The following is a 22,390-nucleotide window of genomic DNA, read 5'->3' on the forward strand; positions in this document are numbered from 1 at the left end:
AATAAAAAAAAAAACCTGATTTCATATTGATACTACCAATATCATCCAACACCATGGAGATACATTCTAGTGTCCCTCCATATATTGAATTTTGTCAAATGCTATTGCATCTTGCTTACACTCATGGTGAAAGGATAATCTCCTATGTTTATTTTTAGGAGTTTAATAGTGTTAGCTTTTAGTTTATGATTTATGAGCCATCTCAGATTATTTTTTGTTTATGGTGTGAGATAGAGATTGAAGTTTATCTTTTTTACTATGTAGATATCCAGTTTCTCTAGGACCATTTGTTGAAAAGACTTTCCATTCCCCATTGAATTGCTTCGGTGCCTCTTTTGAAATCAGTTGACCGTGTAAGTGTGCATCTGTTCCTGGTGTGATCTTTTTGTCTTTAGGCTAGGACCATAGTTTGATGAACACTAAGCTTTATAATAAGTCTTGAAATGTAAGTCCTTCAACTTTATTCTTTTTAAGATTGTTTTGGCTGTTCCAGATCCTTTTCATTTCCATATAAATTTTAGAATCAAATGGCCAATTTCTATAAAAATGCCTGGTAGGAATATGAATGTAATTCTGATTTGGGCAGAATCAACATCTTTACAGTATTGAATCTTCCAAATTACAAACAAGGTGTATGTCTCTATTTATTTAGATATTTAGATATTTAATTTCTCTCAGCAGTGTTTATTTCTCAGTATACAGGGAATGCATGGCTTTTGTTAAAATGTTTCATGATTACTCAGCTTTTGACATTTTTTTTTTTTAAAGATTTTATTTATTTGACAGAGAGAGACACAGTGAGAGAGGGAACACAAGCAGGGGAGTGGGAGAGGGAGAAGCAGACTTCCTGCCAAGCAGGGAGCCCGATGTGGGGCTCGATCCCAGGACCCTGGGATCATGACCTGAGCCTAAGTCAGATGCTTAACTGACTGAGCTACCCAGGCACCCCCATTAGGTCTTTTTTATGTGATGTAACCAGGGGATTCTTCTGTGTGTACTTGAAGAAAATGTGGGGGCACCTGGGTAGCACAGTCGGTTAAGCATCCGACTCTTGGTTTTGGACCAAGTCGTGATCTAGGGTCGTGAGATCGAGACCCCTCCTCACCCCTGTCAGGCTCTTTGCTCAGCTCGGAGTCTGCTTGAGATTCTCTCTCCCTCTGCCCCTCCCCCACCCCCATCCCCTGCACACACTCTCACTTACTCTTAAATAAATAAATAAATCTTAAAAAAAAATGTGTGTTCTGTTTTTCTTGGATGGAATGTATTATATATATCTTTTAGAACCGTATATTTTGAAGTAAAAAATATTTTTGTGAAAAACCCCCAAATCCCTAAACGTAATGTGAGGTGCTGTCTAGTGTTCCCTAGTGCAAGAAGGCAGTGATGTACCTTACAGAGAATATAGACATGTTAGATAAACTTCCCTTTAGGCATGAGTTATAGTGCTGTTGGTCTTGAGTTCTGTTTAATGAATCAGCAGTAGTATATTTGTAAGTAAATAAGGTGGTTTGAAACAGAAACAAACAAAACAAGGTTATGTATTGATTGGTTGACCAAAGTATTAACAAAGGCTCACAGGAACCCAACCCTGGATTTCCCCTGGGAGCAATGGTTCCGTATTTGCTAATTCAATACTCACGGCGAGTTTAAGAATATAACTACTTTGAATAATGAGAACTGACAGTAGTTGGGTTTAAATCTCTTTTTTCTTTTCTTTTTCTGTTATTTTTTTCCCTTCTTTGCTCTGTAGGGCCGAGCGACTGTTTTTTAGTATTCCATTTAAGAATGTTTTTTTAGTGGTTGCATTTGCAATTACAACATGCATCCTTAACTTATCCCAGTCTATCCTAGTCTTAGAGTTAATATTATACCACTTCCTATAAAATATAAGAACCCTGTAAAAATATAATTATATTCCCGCCCCATTCATTGTACTATTTTTGTCATATACCTGTATTATAAGCCCCAGTGTTATACTTCTTGATTAAATAGCCGGTGTCTTCTAAAGAAATTAAGAGGAGAAAATGAGAGATAGTTTTTACTGTTTACCACATGATAAATTTTTTTTTTTTTTGTAGATCCTAGTTTTTAATCAGGTGTTATTTGCTGGGGCTGAATTTCCTTAGTTTTTTCTTATCTGGATATCTTTGTCTTTCATTTTTTTTTTTTTTTGGAGATTTTATTTTTTTAAGTAATCTTTACACCCAACATGGGGCTCGAACTCACAACTCTGAGATGAAGAGTCACACGCTCCACTGACTGAGCCAGCCAGGTGCCCCGTCTTTAATTTTTGAAGGATATTTTTGCTGCATATGGAATTATGGGCTGACAGTTTTTCCTTTTCAGCATTATAGATGTTGTTTCATTGTTTTTTGGCTTCTTTTTAAATGCTAAAGTCAGCTGTCATTCATATTGCTGTTACTGTTATTGTTGTTATTCCTTTATTTATTTTATTTTATTTTATTATGTTAATCATCATACATTACATCATTAGTTTTTGATGTAGTGTTCCATGATTCATTGTTTGCATATAACACCCAGTGCTCCATTCAGTACGTGCCCTCTTTAATACCCATCACCAGGCTAACCCATCCCCCCACCCCATCCCCTCTAGAACCCTCAGTTTGTTTCTCAGAGTCCATAGTCTCTCATGGTTCGTCTCCCCCTCCGATTCCCCCCGCTTCATTTTTCCCTTCCTACTACTTCTTTTTTTTTTTTTTTTTTAAAAAATATGTAACGTATTATTTGTTTCAGAGGTACAGGTCTGTGATTCAACAGTCTTACACAATTCACAGCGCTCACCATAGCACATACGCTCCCCAATGTCTATCACCCAGCCACCCCATCCCTCCCCCCCCCCACCACTCCAGCAACCCTCAGTTTGTTTCCTGAGGTTAAGAATTATTGTTGTTATTTCTTTCTAGGCACCTTCAAGATTTTTCTCTTTATTTTTGGTTTGTAGTAGTTTGTGATATGCTCTGGTATAATTCTCTTTTATTGATCTTACTTAGTATCCACTGAATTTCTGGGATTTACAAGTCTGTTTTTCATCAAGTTTGGGAAGTTTTTGGCTATCACGTCTTCATATATTTTTTCTGCTCCACTTTCACACTCTTCCTCCAATTATATGTATGTTAATACTTCCTGATATTATTTCACAGATTTGTGAGAGTTCTTTTTTTTTTTTTCAAATTTTCCTCCCATTTTTCAGCTTGGATAATTTCTGTTGGTCTGTTTTCTGGTTCACTGACTCTTCCATCATCTCCAATCTACTGTTAAGATCATCCAGTGAGTTTTTAATTTTAATTTTAATTTTCTTTACTTCTAGGATTTCTGTTTGGCTCCACTTTTTAATTTTCATTCTCAGTTGAGATTTCTACTCATAAAATCACATTTTCTTATTTTTCTCACTTGGAGTGGTTAACAGCTCAGATAAGTCTATTTTTTTCTGATATTATTATACCTATCCCTGTCTTAATACTTGACTTAACATTTTTAATCCTTTTACTTTCAACTTTTAGTTATTATTCATTGGGTATGTCTTGTGTAAACAAATATAACAACATAAATAATATGTAAGCTATTTATATTTCATAAAATAATCTTATAATCTGTTTTTTAATTGGCAATTTTAATTCATTTATGTATATTATGATTGTTGATATATTTGTCATCCCTGCTATTTTACTTTGCACTTCTAATTTGCACTTTTCTATGCTTTTTTCTTTTTTGTTCTTTTTTTTTTAAAAAATAAGATTTTTGCTCTTGTTTTTTTCTTATGGTGTTTTCCTTCTATATTGTTTTGGGAGTTTTTCCCTGGTTTATTCTTGAGATAGTACTCTCTTCCCATATATATACCTTAACTTAAACACTTCGGTTTTTTCGGATATTTATTTTCTCTTTTCTATTTAAACCCACAATTGCAAACTATTATAACTTTTAGCATGGAAAATGTTTGTTTACATTTTCTTGCATGTTTACCCATAATTACATATTATTGCTGCTTTTATCTCAGATCTGTTTTCTGAGATAATTTTCCATTTTTTTGCAGTATATTCTTTCAAAATTTCTTTGGTGAAGATCTGCTGGTTATAAACTCTGTTATTTATTTGGAAGTATCTTTATTTCATCTTTATTCTTGAAGGATAGTTTTCCTGAGCATACAGTATTTGATGACATTACATTTTCTCTGTACTTTGAAGATAATCTGCTGTCTTCTGGTTTTTGTTGTTGCTGGTCAGAATTCTTTAGTCAGATCTAATTATAGTAATCAGTTTTTTGTCTGACTGCTTTAAAATCTTTCATTTTGCAGTTTTCTACAGTATATCTAGGTGTTGAGTTCTTATTTATACTACTTGGTGTATATTGTTTTTCTTGAATCTTGATCCAAGTCTTTCATATGTTTTTGAAAATTCTCAGCTCTCACCACTTCAGATATTGTTTCTGGTGTTTGTTCTTTCTGCTCTCTCACTTATAGAGACTTATTCATGTGTGTGGCAGAATTTGATTTTGAGCTTACATATAGTTTTTCAGACTTAGTCTGTTAGAGTCCAAAGAACCTCAGTTGCAGATATAGTCTCCTTTTTTTGAGCAATTAAAAAAAAGTTTTATTTATTTATTTTAGAGAGAAAGAGTGTGCATGAGCAGGGGGAGGGGCAGAGGGAGAGGGAGAGAATCTCAAGCAGACTCCCCGCTGGGTGTGGGGCCTGACTTGGGGCTCTGTCTTAACCACCCTGAGATCATGACCTGAGCCAAAACCAAAAGTTGGATGCTCAACTGACTGAGCCACCCAGGCAGCCCTGAAGATCTTTTCATCAAGAGACCATTGAATATAAATTATGTCAGGAAGTAGTGAGCTGTGCTAAATGAGGAAACTAAGTGATTCAGAGCACACGCTCTGGGACTAGGCTTGCTGCTGGCCTTCTGTGCTAGCCCTCACCAGATGAGGGACCCTCAGCACGCCAGTCCAGTTCTCTTTGTCTTAGTTTCCCCATGGATAAAATGGACATAATAGTAGGATCTGTGTCAAAGGGTTGTGAGGATTGATTTATTTAGTATATGTAAAGTACGTGGAACCGGCCTGTGGTACAGTAAGCTCTCTGTTAATATTTGTTCTGGTGCAGGCTCACTAGCAGTGGTGGCAGACCCAGAACTCAGACCAGGTTCCCTGACTCTGAATCTTGTACTTGTATATTGTACTTCTGATGGCTTATTAAGTTTATGATCTGTTTATCAACTTTTAATTTACATATCATTAGAAGCTAAAGGTATTCATTCCTTTCCTAAAATTTATGTTCTTCCTGAATAATTGATATTGCTAAAAAATTATTACTTTTTATTTTTATTTTTAAAGATTTTATTTATTTATTTGACAGAGAGAGACACAGTGAAAGAGGGAACACAGGCAGGGGGAGTGGGAGAGGGAGAAGCAGGCTTCCCGCAGAGCAGGGAGCCCGATGTGGGGCTTGATCCCAGGAACCTGGGATCATGACCTGAGCTGAAGGCAGACGCTTAACGACTGAGCCACCCAGGCGCCCCAAATTATTACTTTTTAAACCACACTTTTTCTTTTTAAAGATACATTCACTTGGAGTATTTGATTTAAAAAGGCAAGAATTGGGGCACCTGGGTGGCTCAGTTTGTTGAGCGTCTGCCTTCAACTCAGGTCATGATTCTGGGGTCCTGGGATCAAGCGCCTGCATCCGGGCTCCTTGCTCAGCGGGGAGTCTGCTTCTCCCTCTCCCACTCTTTCTGCCCCCTTCTCCCCCCCCACCCCCCGCTTGTACTCTCTTTCACTCTTTCTCTCAAATAAATAAAATCTTCAAAAAAGGGCAAGAATTGTCAAAGTATGAATGGCGCTTTTTCATAAATTCTATATTAAATTTTGCTGATTTTACTACATATTTTTTCCGTTTAGGCCTCGAAATGTTCTACTTTATGTAGACATTATTTCTTCAAAATATAAGTTTTATTTGTGGTACCACATAATTGTAAAAAAAAAAAAAGTCAGTATAGCAAAAGTGAAAGTTCCCTTGTGATTCCACTCCCATTCTCTCTCTGGATGCTTTCCGGTTCCACTGTTAATAGTTGGATGTTACACACACCTCTGCATTTGTGTGTTCATGCATACACACGTAGCCACACACATAACCTGCTGCTGTTGGAGGCAGATCGGAGAGCGCTCACCCCGTGCCCCACGTTGGCAGTGCAGCCACTGTTACTAGTGCAGATGTTGTTACATTTGACAGCGCATCATTGTGGCTTGGGCACCAGGATGGTCATTGTCACCCATGCTGCTGTTAGTTTTCTGGTTAACAGATTCTGCTTCCTGTGCTGCCAACTCCTAGAAATTTTATTGTTCTACAGAGCCTTTTTGAGAAGTGTCTATTTATAGCTCCCCTATTTTATGCAGCGTAGTGTGAGTGATGCACACCATGTTGTCCTCCAAACCACAGCTCTTCTCATGCTCCGTGGCCTTATTTGGATTAAACCTGGGCTCTTGCTTTACAGTGAATTGTTGTTCCTCCCTCCCCTCCCTGCAGCCCACCCACAGAGATTTCTTGGTCCTCTTGGTCCCTTTTGTAAACAGGCCTTTGGCAGGTCTGGCCCAGCCAATGTCCTCAGTCGTGTGCAAAATCTGTCTTTCCTAGAATGGTCCTAGTGTAGGCTCAGCTAGGAGTTATGCTTCAGTGGAATAAAATTGTATAGAAGTGATTTTTTTTTTTTTAGATTTTATTTATTTATTTGACAGAGAGAGAGAGAGCACAAGCAGGGGAGTGGCAGGGAGAGGGAGAAGCAGGCTCCCTGCTGAGCAAGGAGCCCCACATGGGACTTGATCCCAGGACCCTGGGACCATGACCTGCGCTGAAGGCAGACGCTTAACCAGCTGAGCCACCCAGGTGCCCCTAGAAGTGATTTTTTAAAAGAGATTTTATTTATTTGAGAGAGAGAGAGAGGGAGAGAGAGAGAGTGCACAAGCATGGGGAGGGGCAGAAGGAGAGGGAGAAGTTATTCCCTGCTGAGCAGGGAGCCCAAAGTGGGGCTTGATCTCAGGACCCTGGGATCATGACCTGAGCCGAAGGCAGACCCTTAACCGACTGAGCCACCCAGGCGTCCCTCTTTAAGATCTTTTAACATATAGGTTTCCCTTCTTATTTATTTACTTTGTTCTTGAAACATATTTGCTGAAGAAATCCTGTCACTTGGAGTTGCCCGTACTATGAATTTTGCTGAATGCATCCCAGTGGTGTCATTTAACATGTTTCTCCCCCTAACCCCTTATTTCCTGTAAACTGAATGTTAATTTTAGAGACTTGATTTGATTTAGGTTCATTTTTGTTCCAAGAATATTTCATAGAGAGTGGTTTCCAACAGCATTTCATGCCTGATTGTTTTTTCTTTGTGATGTTAATGGCCACTTGTAATTTGCATAGATCCATTACTTAATCAGGGGCTTGCAAGATGTTGCTGTTCTGATTTCATCATTCCTTCATTTATTAGCTGTAATACATCTTAGAGAAGTTTCCCTTTATTAAGTATTAGTTACTCAGAGGTTAACAGTTCATATGGGACACAAGTTAAATGAATGTTTTTTTCTCTTTATTTATAACTCTTGGAGAGTTCTTAATATCTCCAAAGATGGTAAATGATGTTTTTTCTTCATTTTTAAAAACTATTATGAACACATGAATTTTAACATATTTGATTATTTTTTAAGTCCATCATAGTTATTCTTATTGATCATGTTGTCCCATCTTTGTCCAGTGAGAGCACCTTCAGATTGGCTCCTGGGTCCTTTTGACATGGACTCCTTTGATGTTTATATCTATAAATATTATTACTAACAATATAACTAAAAATGGTTTAAGAATTAAAGAACATTTTTCTCTGATTCTTTTTTCTACTCTTAGGATAGTATCCTCAAGGGATATATGGTGAAATTGTGTTTGAAGTCATTTGAAATAATTCCTTTTTGTATGATATACCACTGATTATATAAATATTTAGGTTTGTTTCATTTTGCTTTTGAATTTTAGGAATTAAAAAGTTTTTTGTCTTTTGTGTTTTTGCTTAATAATTATGGAAAACATGTTCATGGTCCCAGAGTCTATGGAACAAGGCAGGATCAGAAAACCCTATCTGATCCTTGTTCCCTCTGTTCTGGTCTTCTCTCCCTATCATTTCATTTAAAACATGTAAGTAAGTGTGCATGCATGCAGGTGCACTCACAGGCACATATTTATTTCTGCCTCTCAACCCCATCTTAGATGAATGGTAATATACTATATATAATTTTCTCTCCTTGCTTTTTACTCTTCTTATTATTTCTTGGAGATCATACAATGCAAGTATATAGAGATATTCTTTGTCTTGTTTATGGCTATATCATATTCCATTGTGTGAATGTGATGTAGTTTATTTACCTAGTCCTTTTTTTTTTTTAAGATTATTTATTTATTTATTTGACAGAGAGAGACACAGAGAGAGAGGGAACACAAGCAGGGGGAGTGGGAGAGGGAGAAGCAGGCTTTCCACAGAGCAGGGAGCCCGATGTGGGGCTCGATCCCAGGACCCTGAGATCATGACCTGAGCCGAAGGCAGATGCTTAATGACTGAGCCACCCAGGCGCCCCGACACCTAGTCCTTTATTAATGGACATTTTGTCTTTAGTCTCTTGCTGTTACAAATAGTGCTGTAGTGTATAACTGGTATATCTGTATAGTTTTGAATTTTTGCTACCGTACAGGGAAATTTAAGTAGAATAACTGACTGTAGGAAGCATACAGATGCAAGATTACTGCCACTGACAGATTGTTCTGATATTAGTGGGGAATGTAGGAGGCCGATCTTTTGACCTAGAGTAGGAGTCTTTTTGAATATGCTTCCACTGATTGGAGTTCCAGATCATTTTTTTTTTTTTTTTAAGATTTTATTTATTTATTTGTCAGAGGGAGAGACAGAGAGAGAACAAGCAGGGGGAGCAGCACGTAGAGGGAGAAGGAGGCTCCCCGCTGAGTAAGGAGCCCGATGCGGGACTCCGTCCCAGGACCCTGGGGTCATGACTGAGATGAAGGCAGACTCTTAACCAACTGAGCCACCCAGGTGTCCCAGATAATTATTCTTGTGTAAACTACATCCAGACGGTCACTTGTATTTTTTAGTTTCAGTTTCTTTAAAGTAGATTGAGACTTTAGAAATTTTTGAAGCAATCTGAGCACAGAATTCCAGCATTTTAGAGTACTTTTTTCCTAGTCTCTTGTAGTTGTCTTACTTAAACCCATTTGCCAGAAAATTTTGAGGGAAATAATATGCCTTCATAGATAATTTCCAAAGTAGTCAACTTAGTTTTTATGGGAATAGTAATTTCTTATTTTTGTAGCCACATTTTTGCTTATTTGTTATTAGTTTACATAGTATTAAATTATACAATTGCAATCATGAGTACAACTGACATAAACAGGTTTGGGTATGTTAGAAGAAAATTTTCCACAGGCAGTTTACTGATCTAGTCGGCTTTCATTCAGCAATTTATGAATTGGCAGCATCCAATCTAGCAGATCAAAAGAGCTGTACAAGGAGATTTTTATAGATCAAAGTGAGCAGGAACCAAGGAAGTTATACTGGCCATTTGCTGATTGGTTAGAGCAGGGTTACTTTCCTTATATGGAGCAAAGGGAAGTCTTGGAGCCAGGTCAGGTAACTTGTGCTGAACAGACAGTTGCTGATTGGTTAACCTAGACCTTCCTTTTCTGGAAGAGATGAACATAGAGATTTAGTTAAGTTTTGGTTTGTTGACATAGGGCCTACCTTGAGCGATTCCTTTTTGGTTCTATTCTGGTTATTTTAACAGGTATAAACAGTAGATTTTTGATATGCACATAACTGGTGGGAGCAGAAATGTGCACATTACTGAGGTTTACTTACTAAATGTGAATAGTCTGTATGTTCTAGGTATTAGGCAGTATATTTTAGGGAGGGGATGGCTAGAAACAGTCCCCTTCTAACATTTCTCGGTTCCCTGTAGGATCCTGGCACTTATAAGGTGCTCAGAAAATGTTGATGAGCCATTTCAGTGTTTGGGCCATACTAGCTTTCTTATTCCTATGAAAATACATGTCTCTCCATTTGTTTGATTAGTTTAATTGATACAGATATTTTATGTCTTCCCAAAGAGAAGGCATTTATAATGAGGTGAAAATCTCTGAGAATTGATAGTTGACTTTAAAAACAAATAACCATTTCCTGATTTACATTTATATTACTTTTAAATTAGGCCTGGGGTTATTATTTTGATGATTGACTGAAATATTTTTTTCTCTAACTATAGTTTTTTCACTAGAAAATGCTATCTAGAGGGAGAAAACTAAAAAGAATGGGCTCCAGGATCATAAAACAAATAGTATACCCAAGTTTTTTATATTTAACCACCCGTATGCAAATTAATATTAAAATTACTAATTCTTAATTGACTTTAACCACCTTTTGGGATTTTCCATAAGAAAACAGGACCAGGGTTACTTTTCTTTCTTTCAACTTACTGTTTTGTCATGCATTTACATGCATGTCACAATCAGTGGGGGCAAAAGGTTAGGAAATGAAAGGATTCAAAGTTTAGTCATAAAGAAACACCAGTTAAAATTACAGAAGTATTTCACCACTGTTCTATATAGAACACTGTAGGGAATGCTAAAGAAATATGTAATGATTCAGAGAGAATTCAGCCGTTTAAGTAAGCTAAGCTTTATATGCATGGGAATAATCTAAAAGTATATAGTATATTAGGGTTCTCCAAATGTGTCTATCTATCTGTCTATCTATCTATCTCTCTATAGGGTTCTCCAAATATATTATATATATGATATATATGTGTGTGTGTACACACACATTTGGATATATCATATATATATTATATGATATATATATATATCTCCTATTGGTTCTATTTTCATACATATATAAAGAGAGACAGAGAGACAGAGAGACAGAGACACCGAGAGAGATTGAGATTGAGATTTTGATTGATTTTGAGAAGTTGGTTCATGTGCTGTGGAAGCTGGCAGGCTGGGAATCCAGAGAAGAGTTGATTCTGGAATTCAAGTCTGAAGGTATTCTCTTGGCAGAATTCTCTCTTCTTCTAGGGCAGGTTGGTCTTTTTTAAAATTAAGGCCTTCAAGTGATTAGATGAGGCCTACTCAATGTTATGGAAAGTAATCTCCTTTACACAAATTTTACTGACTTAAATGTTAATCATATCTGAAAATAATACCTTCACAGAAACATCTAGAATAATGTTTGACCAAATATCTGGGTACTGTTGCCTAGTCAAGTTGACATAAAATTAGCCATTGCATATATTGAAGGACTATTTTGTTCAAACTGCAAAGAATATTGGGTAAGTGCAATGGGTGGCATTAAAGGGGGAACTTGTTTGCTGTTTATTTCTTGTAGAGGAGACAAGCTTTAAAATGTGTTCTGAAGGCCAGGGAGTTTATGGCCCAGTGTACACAGTATGGAGAGCATCCCAAGAGGGTAGATGAGAATGAACAAGGGTAGAGTTGACTGTGGCATGTACAAGGGTCCTTGAGAAGATTTGTCCTGGCTGGACAGACATATCTTGGTGAGGGAGGTAAGACTGAAGAGTGAGGCAAGCCCCACTCTGGTTTCTGCACTTCACTGCAGTAAGTTGAGAAGGTGCTTGCTCCAGCCTAAGATGACAGCTGGCTTGGTGCAGGGCTGTCTGCACAACCAGCATTATATGCTATATTATATGATGTGAAAAGAATTCCTTTTGCAGGAAGCATTTCAGATGAAATATAATTGCCTTAGATTTTTTTGTTGTAAAATGTGTTCCTCTATCAACTTAATAAAGATGCTTCAAAAGATCCATGTATTTGTGAAGAAACATGATAACTTCATATATGAATTGCTGCCAGAGGTAATTCCAGTCTCTAAGCCTTGAAATATTTTTGGATCCTTTATTCTGAAATAGAAGTAGAGCCCAGTAACTTTTTTTTCAAATTACAAATTAAATAACCTAATTAAAATTTTAAATGTAATAAGTATAAAAATACTTTGTGGTATAAAAAAACCCCTCTATCAATAAAAATAATAATTATTATCAGGGAGGAAAATAGCACAAATAGTGGCAGTTTGTTACAAAATAGCCCCTAATGAATTATCTCTCTGTCCATATCTCTGCCTCTTTGCAATGTGAATCTGCTTGTTTCTTCCATCAAGTGGTAGAGTCTGTTTCTTCACCCCTGATGCTGGGTTTTTTTTTTTTTTTTTTTTTTTATTCATTCATTTGAGACACAGAGATACAGAGAGAGAGAGAGAGAGAGAAAGCATGAGCAGGGAGAGAGGCAGAGGGAGAGGGAGAAGCAGGCTCCCTGCTGAGCCAGGAACCCGACGTGGGGCTCGATCCCAGGACCCTGGGATCATGACCTGAGCCGAAGGCAGACGCTCAACCATCTGAGCCACCCAGGCGCCCCTGATGCTGGGCTTTGACATGTGACTTGAACTGGCCAGTGGGACATCAGCAGGCATGATCCAATCAGAGGCACCATGTGCAGTGAGTCACCCCTCTCAAGCCTCCCCTCTTGGAATGCTGCTTGCTACTACATAAAGAAGTTTAGGAGGAAGTCCACATGCAAAGGGAGGCTCAGCCTTCCCCACTGAGCCCAATCCCTATCTGACCTGGATCCAATGCAGCAGCATGAGTAAGTCAGGTAAGGTCAGCAGAAGCCAACCCATGGAATTGTGGAAATAGGAAATCATTGCTGTTCACGCAACTAAATTTTGGGTAGTTTGTTTCCCAGCCATAGCAAACAGAAACATCCTGTGATAAATGGCCGGAATATATCTCTGTATTCTAGTCATGGTTCTATTACTGAACCCTCAAGTTGCCCACAGTCCAGTGAGGGAGGCAGAAATATAAGTAGGTCACTTTGTTACAGTGTGGTGAATGCCCAGGAAGGGCTCTGGGCTGCTGTGACCTTGATCTCTCCTCTGTCCCTCTTTCCTCATCTCTAAGGATCAGGCACTGTTCTCTGTAGGACAAGCTTTGAAGAGCAAATGGAGGAACTAGAGGAAGTAGACTATTTCTGTACTTCATTGAAAGTGTTTTCTATCTCTAAACTCAGTCAGTCTCACACTTCCGTTTCTTAGAAGTGAAATGCTGAAAGAACCCCAACAGATCTCTTTCCCTTTTGTTAACTGAGTGTTTTCAGTATTTTTGTATTTGTCCTGTGAGCAAGGGAATGCCCATGAGTATTCCTCCTTAACTTTCCTTAGGTTCAGAATCTTTTGGAAAATCTGGTTGTTAGTCCAGGTCCTTCACCCAGTAATCCTCCTTGGTTCACCTAATTCACACACATGATGGAGTGGTTCTACTGAGGTCTCCCAGGGTCATTGGAGAAGATGGTATTCACTGTCTTTAGCTGAGTCCCATCTGCCCCACATTATTTTCTCCCTTACTTGCTCTGTTGCTCTGCCCCTTGGGATTCTCAATGACACATACTGGCCTTTAAGTCTGCAGCACATCTCTCTCTTGCCCATCATTTGCTTTTTTTTTGTTTTTAAGTTTATTTAAGTAATCTCTACACCCAACGTGGGGCTCAAACTCAACCCTGTGATCAAGAGCCGCATGCTCCATCAGCTGAGCCAGCCAGGTACCCGCCCGACCCACCACTTGCTTTTGGCTAAGAATGTAGCAGCCGGTTCCATCAGTTTTCCTTAGGGGCCCACTCTCCTCCCATGGGGCAGCATTGTTGGGCATACCTGGAGTCCACTCTGCCCGTCTTCTTGAATAATCTACTGGAATAGTTTAAGGATATGACTGTTAAGTTTTATATAGCTGTAATAGTTTAAGGATATGTTATAACATATATAACACGTAGTTATAATAGTTTAAAGTTAGGGACTGCAGTTCTAAAACAGTATTTTTCTGTGGTTTATGTTATAAATTTGCAAGTGAACTCAAAATGATAGTTAAATATCTTATAAGTTAGCTGTCTGAAGCATGTCTTATTGCCTTAAAATAAACCACTTTTGAAATATATAGATTATTGTCTTTCTTGAATTTTTAGCAAATATACCCATAAAATTCCCAAAATTTTAATGCACGTGAGGCACTGAAGTTTTTAATGTGATAGCATGTTTTGTGCCCTTGTTTAACTATGTATATATGTCTTTTGTAGCTTGGATTACTATTTTGCTTTGGATTTTTGACTCAAAGGTCGTAATTTTTCATTTGTAACTTATGAAACTTGTTTTCTTTTGTCTTAAATGTGCAAATAAATGCTCACGCCAAATTTTAAAAAAAGTTTTTATCAGTAATTCCCAACAATTTGTATACTTTGGTCAAACGATACTTCATATACATAAAATTTCAGGAAAAAGCATGTTACTATTTAATACTTCACATGTGGATTCCATGTTATCTTCTGTATCCATGGTGATTATAACGCTTCTCTACCATAACAAAGCCAGCAACACACTTGGTTTTAACTTTGTTTTTCCAATAGCAGTGCCACAGTGAGATAAAAAAGAAAAAAACCTATGTATTTTAGGTTCAACTTATAACTCACCGCAGGCTACCATATTTGGTGAAATATAGCTATGAAACCTTGGGCAAGTGGCTTAACCTTCTCTAGGCCATGTGTAAAATGGCGATAAAACAGTTTCTCTACCTCCTGGTACTGCTGTGAGAATTAAATGAGTTAATGCACGTGAGGCACTGAAGTTTTTGCAGGTGCTTTCATCTGTTGTTTTTCCTCCAGCATTATTATCCACAGGTGTTATATCTATACTTTTCACTTTTTTTTTTTTGCTTTATCATGTTTATGCTGTTTATACTTTGAATTTCATTTTCTACTTTGGCATTGCTTATGTATTTTTTAAAATATAACATTCATTGATTTTATCCTTTATTACCTCTGGTCATGCTCTGAATTAATTTAGGAGATTTAAAAATTAACAAACTATTGTCTTTAATTGTTTCTGAGTTTCTGAGTAAACTTTAGTCTGTGGGATATGTTTGTGTGTTTTATGATTTCTTCACTTTTGGAAATTGCATATAAATTTTCTGGTAGTTACTGCTTTATTCTGTTGCATTTAAATTTTTAAATTCATTTTATATTTTAAAAGAACTCATTGTCTTTGAAGTTCAATCTTAACAGATAAGTTTAAATAACAGTTTTGTCTCAGACTGTTTTCTAGTGAGTGGCATTTGGAGACTTTGTGCCGTTACTCTATCATCTTCCCTAAAATCCTCAAAACCATGAAGTTTAATTTTGGTCTTTCAGTAAAGAGTAGGAGTAGGGTAATCTTTATACCTTAAGGTTTTTGCCTTGCTACCCAGTGGTCTAGTGAGGGCTAGTCGGTGGCCCACGTGTGAGCTGCTTGTGGGTGAGCTTTCTTCCCTAGCTTCGTCAAAGGAATAAGGCTTCGAGGTGATCTTTTTAATGTGATAGCATGTTTTGTGCCCTTGTTTAACTATGTATATATGTCTTTTGTAGCTTGGATTACTATTTTGCTTTGGATTTTTGACTCAAAGGTCGTAATTTTTCATTTGTAACTTATGAAACTTGTTTTCTTTTGTCTTAAATGTGCAAATAAATGCTCACGCCAAATTTTAAAAAAAGTTTTTATCAGTAATTCCCAACAATTTGTATACTTTGGTCAAACGATACTTCATATACATAAAATTTCAGGAAAAAGCATGTTACTATTTAATACTTCACATGTGGATTCCATGTTATCTTCTGTATCCATGGTGATTATAACGCTTCTCTACCATAACAAAGCCAGCAACACACTTGGTTTTAACTTTGTTTTTCCAATAGCAGTGCCACAGTGAGATAAAAAAGAAAAAAACCTATGTATTTTAGGTTCAACTTATAACTCACCGCAGGCTACCATATTTGGTGAAATATAGCTATGAAACCTTGGGCAAGTGGCTTAACCTTCTCTAGGCCATGTGTAAAATGGCGATAAAACAGTTTCTCTACCTCCTGGTACTGCTGTGAGAATTAAATGAGTTAATGCACGTGAGGCACTGAAGTTTTTGCAGGTGCTTTCATCTGTTGTTTTTCCTCCAGCATTATTATCCACAGGTGTTATATCTATACTTTTCACTTTTTTTTTTTTGCTTTATCATGTTTATGCTGTTTATACTTTGAATTTCATTTTCTACTTTGGCATTGCTTATGTATTTTTTAAAATATAACATTCATTGATTTTATCCTTTATTACCTCTGGTCATGCTCTGAATTAATTTAGGAGATTTAAAAATTAACAAACTATTGTCTTTAATTGTTTCTGAGTTTCTGAGTAAACTTTAGTCTGTGGGATATGTTTGTGTGTTTTATGATTTCTTCACTTTTGGAAATTGCATATAAATTTTCTGGTAGTTACTGCTTTATTCTGTTGCATTTAAATTTTTAAATTCATTTTATATTTTAAAAGAACTCATTGTCTTTGAAGTTCAATCTTAACAGATAAGTTTAAATAACAGTTTTGTCTCAGACTGTTTTCTAGTGAGTGGCATTTGGAGACTTTGTGCCGTTACTCTATCATCTTCCCTAAAATCCTCAAAACCATGAAGTTTAATTTTGGTCTTTCAGTAAAGAGTAGGAGTAGGGTAATCTTTATACCTTAAGGTTTTTGCCTTGCTACCCAGTGGTCTAGTGAGGGCTAGTCGGTGGCCCACGTGTGAGCTGCTTGTGGGTGAGCTTTCTTCCCTAGCTTCGTCAAAGGAATAAGGCTTCGAGGTGATCTTTTTAATGTGATAGCATGTTTTGTGCCCTTGTTTAACTATGTATATATGTCTTTTGTAGCTTGGATTACTATTTTGCTTTGGATTTTTGACTCAAAGGTCGTAATTTTTCATTTGTAACTTATGAAACTTGTTTTCTTTTGTCTTAAATGTGCAAATAAATGCTCACGCCAAATTTTAAAAAAAGTTTTTATCAGTAATTCCCAACAATTTGTAATTGTGGCCTTTTAGAATTCTTTTTTTTTTTAAGACTTTATTTTTAAGTAATCTCTACACCCAATATGGACTTGAACTTACAACCCTGAGCTCAAGAGTTGCATGCTCTACCAAGTGAGCCAGGTGCCTCTAGAATTATTCTTAAACCACGTGGATTACATTTCACTATATTTGAATTACATTACAACTTTGAACTTAGTCTGATGTGTTCATCTGTTGCAACCATTTAAAGATCAATTGTTTATTCCCAATGGATATTGTACAAGAATGAAAAATAGTGTATTTGTGTTACTGTTTTCTAAATTTCCACTATGGTACTTGATCAGCATTTGAGATAGTGAACAGTGTTGATTATAGTTTGAGTTACATATGAAATTCCCAGCTAGTTCTGGCTCTTCTCTGAGAGAGAGTGATCTGTTCAATATTTATTGAATGGATTTTATGTGATAGTCATCTGGGTAGAAAGAGGAAATATAAAAGTAAACATGAGATAGGTTATCTGTCTTTGGGGAGATTACAGCCAGTAAGGGAGAAAGTCATTACTTAAAGAATTCAATAAATGTAAAGTTCCAACTGTGATAATTGTCAATGAAATAGAAGTTCTTCATTGATGCTGTGAAGACCTGTAAATGTGAGATTTCCTCAGGATGGTTATAGCATGAGGGGAAGGAAGAGCATTGCAGGACAGCATATATAGAGTTCCTGTGGTAGGAAGGAGCTGGGAAGTCTGAGGGGACTGAAATAGGCCACTGTTGCTGGACTGTAGAGGGAGAGAGTGGTACAAAATGAGATTGGCTAGAGAAGTAGTGGTGAAAGCACATAGGGCTTTGTAGACCATGTTAAGCAAGCATCTTAGGTATAATTTACATTCTGTAAAATTCATTAAATTCTGTAAAAATTCTGTAAGTGTATACTTCATGAAGTTAATAAATTTGAAGTTATGCACCTATTTTGAGACATTTCCATTGCCCCCAAAAGTTCCCTGGTGCCCATTTGCAGTTAATGCCTGTCCCTACCCCAACACTAGACAAGCACTGATAATGCTGTCTGTCCCCATGAATTTGTTCAAGAAACTTCATAAAAATAGAGTCATAACATTTGTAGTCTTTTGTGTCTAACTTATCTTACTTTGCATAATGTTTTTGAGGTTCATCCATGTTGTAGCATGCATCATTAGTTTTGTTCATTTTAATTGCTGAATAGTATTCCATTATATGGATATGCGACATTTTATTTATTTATCAGTTTATGGAAATTTAGAATGTTTCCAGTTTTTGACTCTTATGAATAATGCTGCTACGAACATTCATATATAGGTGTCTTTGTGTAGACTTAAGTTTTCATTTTTCTTGGGCTGATTCCCAGGACTGGAAATTTCTGGGTCAAATGATAAATTTATATTTAACTTTCTAAGAAACTGCCAAACTGTTTTCCACGGTGTCTCTATCACTTTACATTCTCACTGGCAATACATGAGGGCTCCAGTTTCTCCACATCCTACAGTCGATAGTGAATGTCTTTTTGACTATCACCATTCTAGTGGGGATATAGTATTATCTCATCGTGATTTTAATTTGCAGATGATTTCATGAGTTTATTAGCTATTTGTATATATTCTTTGGTTAAATGTCTCTTAAAAGCTTTTGCCCATTTTTAAATTGAGTTGTTTGTCTTCTTGAGTTGTAGGAGTTCTTTATATATTCTGAATACAGGTCTTTTATCAGTTATATGATTGCCAAATATTTTTTTCACTGTTCAGTTTTCTTAATGATGTCTTTTAAAGCACAAAAGTCTAAAATTTGATCAAGTCTAATTTGTCAGTGTTTTCTTTTTGAGTAAAATGCAAAAAGGTAGTCATTGAAGCCACAGTTATGGGTTACATAACCCAGGAAAAGGGAACACAGAATGAGAAGCAGAGAGAGTAAAATGGAGCTTTGGGGAATCCTACCATTTAATATTCTGTTAAAGGGGGCGCCTGGGTGGCTCAGTCAGTTAAGTGGCTGCCTTCGGCTCAGGTCATGATCCCAGGGTCCTGGGATCGAGTCCCACGTCAGGCTCCCTGCTCAGAGGGGAGTCTGCTTCTCCCTCTGTCCTCCTCCTTGCTCGTGCTGTCTCTCATGCTCTCTCTCCCAAGTAAATAAATAAAAATCTTAAAAAAAAATTCTGTTAAAGGAAACAGATCTACAAAGGTGAAGGAGAAGTAGGAGGAAAACTATGAGAATGTTGCATCATGTAAATCAAAAGAGAATATTTGAAGACTAGGAAGGGTAAAGGTGTCAGGTCAGATAACATAAGCACTAGAGAATGGGTCAAAGAAGAAATCAAAAAGTACATGGAAACAAATAAAAATGAAAACACAGCAGTCCAAAACCTTTGGCATGAAGCAAAAGCATTTCTAAGAGAGAAGTTTATAGCAAAGGCCTGCATCAAAAAGCAAGAAAAATCTCAAATAAACAACCTATCCTTACACCTAAAAGAGCTATAAAAAGAACAACAAACAAATCCCAAACCAGCAGAAGAAAGGAAATAATAAAGATCAGAGCAGAAATAAATGATATAGAAACAAAAAACCATAGAACAAATTAATGAAACCAGGAGCTGGTTCTTTGAAAAGATTAATAAAATTGATAAACCTTGAGCCAGGCTCCTCAAAAAAAGAAAAAAAAAGAGAAAGGATTCAAAAATCACAAATGAAATAGGAGAAATAACCAACACCACAGAAATATAAACAAATGTAAGAGAATATTATGAAATACTATATGTCAACAAACTGGACAACCTAGTAGAAATGGATAAATTCCTAGAAACATAACCTATCAAAACTGAAGCAGGAAGAAAGAAAAATTGAACAAACTGATAATAAATTCAAAATGGATGAAAGACCTAAATGTGAGACCTGCAACCATAAAATCTGTAGAAGAGAACACAGGCAGTCACTTCTTTGACATAGGCCATAGCAACTTCTTTCTAGATCTGTCTCCTGCAGTGAAGGAAACAAAAGCAAAAATAAACTGTTGGTACTTCGTTAAAATAAAAAGCTGCACAGCAAAGGAAAATTCAATCAAACTAAAAGACATCCTATGGAATGGGAGAAGATATTTGCAAATGACATATCCAGTAAAGGGTTAGTATCCAAAATGTATAAAGAACTTATAAAACTCAGCACCCAAAAAACCAATAACCCAATTAAAAAATGAGCAGAAGACATGAACAGACATTCTCCACAGAAGACATCCAGATGTCCAACAGACACATAAAAAGATGCTTGACATCACTTATCAGGGAAATGAAAATCAGAATTACAAGAGATATCACCTCACACCTGTCAGAATGGCTAAAATAGAAACAAACAAGTGTTGGTGAGGATGTGGAGAAAAAGGAACCCTCTTGCATTGTTGGTGGGAATGCAAACTGGTGCAGCCACTCTGGAAAGTAGTATGGAGGTTCTTCAAAAAGTTAAAAATAGGGGTGCCTGGGTGGCTCAGTTGGTTAAGCGTCTTCCTTCAGCTCAGGTCATGATCCCAGGGTCCTGGGATTGAGCCCCATGTTGGGCTCCCTGCTCGGCTGGGAGCCTGCTTCTCCCTCTCCCTCTGCTGCTCCCCCTGCTTGTGTTTTCTCACTCTCTAATAAATAAATAAAATCTTTTTTAAAAAAGTTAAAAATAGAACTACCCTATGATGAAGTTAATTGCACTACTGGGTATTTACCCCCAAAATATAAAAACACTAATTCAGAGGGATGCATGTACCTCTATGTTTATAACAGCATTATCTACAATATCCAAATTAGGAAGCAGGCCAAGAGTCCATTGATGAATGAATAAAGAAGATGTGGGGTGTGTGTGTGTGTGTGTATACATACATACACAATGGAATATTATTCAGCCATAAAAAAAACAAAATCTTGCCATTTGCAATGACATGGTTAGAGCTAGAGGTTATAATGCTAAGTGAAATAAGTCAGTTAGAGAAAGACAAATACCAAATACCATACGAATTTACTCACATGGAATTTAAGAAACAAAACAAGCAAAGGGAAAAAATAGAGAGAGAGACAAGAGTCTTAAGTATAGAAAATAAACTGATGGTTACCAGAGGGGTGGAGGGTGGGAGGGATGGGTGAAATATGAGATGGGGATGAAGGAGGACACTTGTCTTGATGAGCACTGGGTAATGTATGTAATTGTTGAATCACTATGTTGTACACCTGAAACTAATACAACACTATTTAACTCTCCTAGAATTAAAATAAAAACCAATAACATGAGAGCTAGAAAATGTCCTTTAGGCTTAACAGCATAGAGAACACTGTTGACTTTACTGTATTGAAGCCAGATTGCAGTGAGATGAAATGTGCATAGAAAGTGAAGAAATGACAGTTTAGAAGAGCTCTAGAGTATACAAGAGCTCTGTTTTGCTGTCAAAAAGTAGGATATATGGGACAATCCCAAGAGGTGAATGAAGAGTCAAGTGAAGTTTTCTCCCTTTCTTTTTTTCCTCCCATTCTTTAAAAAAATTTTTTAACGAGACAAGGGAATTTTCTTATTCAGCACCTAAATAATGACCCAGGCATAATGCTGCTTTTGAAAAATATGTGGAATAGGTATGGATCCATTGAAGGTCACATGACTCTCCTGCTTGTTATTCTCTTTATACTTTCTCTCCATTTATTTATTCAAAATACTTTCAAATTCAAAAAGCAAAAGTAATAATGCACATAGCTCTTTGAAAAGTGAAATGAAGGCCCCGCCTCTCTCATCCAAAACCCTTAGGTCAGAAATATTTTAGACTTCAGAAATTTTCAGATTTTAGAAAGGTAATCTGCACAAAGTATGTATTATTGAATACCCCCATTCAGGTAACATCCCTTAAGCACATTAGTATTTCTGCTTTGAAGTATAATATTTACACTAAGTTGCATAAGTAGAGACTATAAATAGCCCCTTATCAGTTCAGGTCAGGTTGACCTCTAAGGAGTTCATGTAAAATCAGGTCTTACTGTTAAATATAAGTAAAGAAAAGCTAGAGTTTTTGGGGTTTTGTTTGGTTTTGTTTTGGGCAGTTTTCTAAGTTTTAGAACTGTGGATCAGAGATTGTAGCACTCAAAGTCCTATAACTGTGCTCCACTTCTCCACAACCATTGTTTGCTCCCCAGGGTGGCTGCGTATATCTCAGTTGTGCCTTCTCCTAGTTGCCTGGATATTTTCAAATGATATGCTTATCCTTTTTTTTGACTTACAAGTATTAGAAACTTTCTGTTGACTTCCTTTTATACCCCACCTTTGTTTTCCCAGTTCTCCTGATTTGCTTATATCACAGTGTTGTTTATAGCATTAAAGTGTTTACGTCATTATCAGTATTAAATATTGTTCAGTTTAGAGCTGAATGATTACATTTT

At 36.7% G+C, this 22,390-nt stretch overlaps 1 protein-coding gene across 3 annotated transcripts in view; it reads left to right on the top strand.

The window, feature by feature from the left end:
* The window catches only part of MARCHF8 (membrane associated ring-CH-type finger 8), a 133,683-nt gene that overhangs the window by 24,850 nt on the left and 86,443 nt on the right, over nt 1-22,390 (top strand). The window lies entirely within an intron of this gene.

Source organism: Phoca vitulina, unplaced genomic scaffold (genome assembly GCF_004348235.1).
Source record: "Phoca vitulina isolate PV1807 unplaced genomic scaffold, GSC_HSeal_1.0 scaffold48, whole genome shotgun sequence".
In the NCBI taxonomy this organism is placed as follows: domain Eukaryota; kingdom Metazoa; phylum Chordata; class Mammalia; order Carnivora; family Phocidae; genus Phoca; species Phoca vitulina.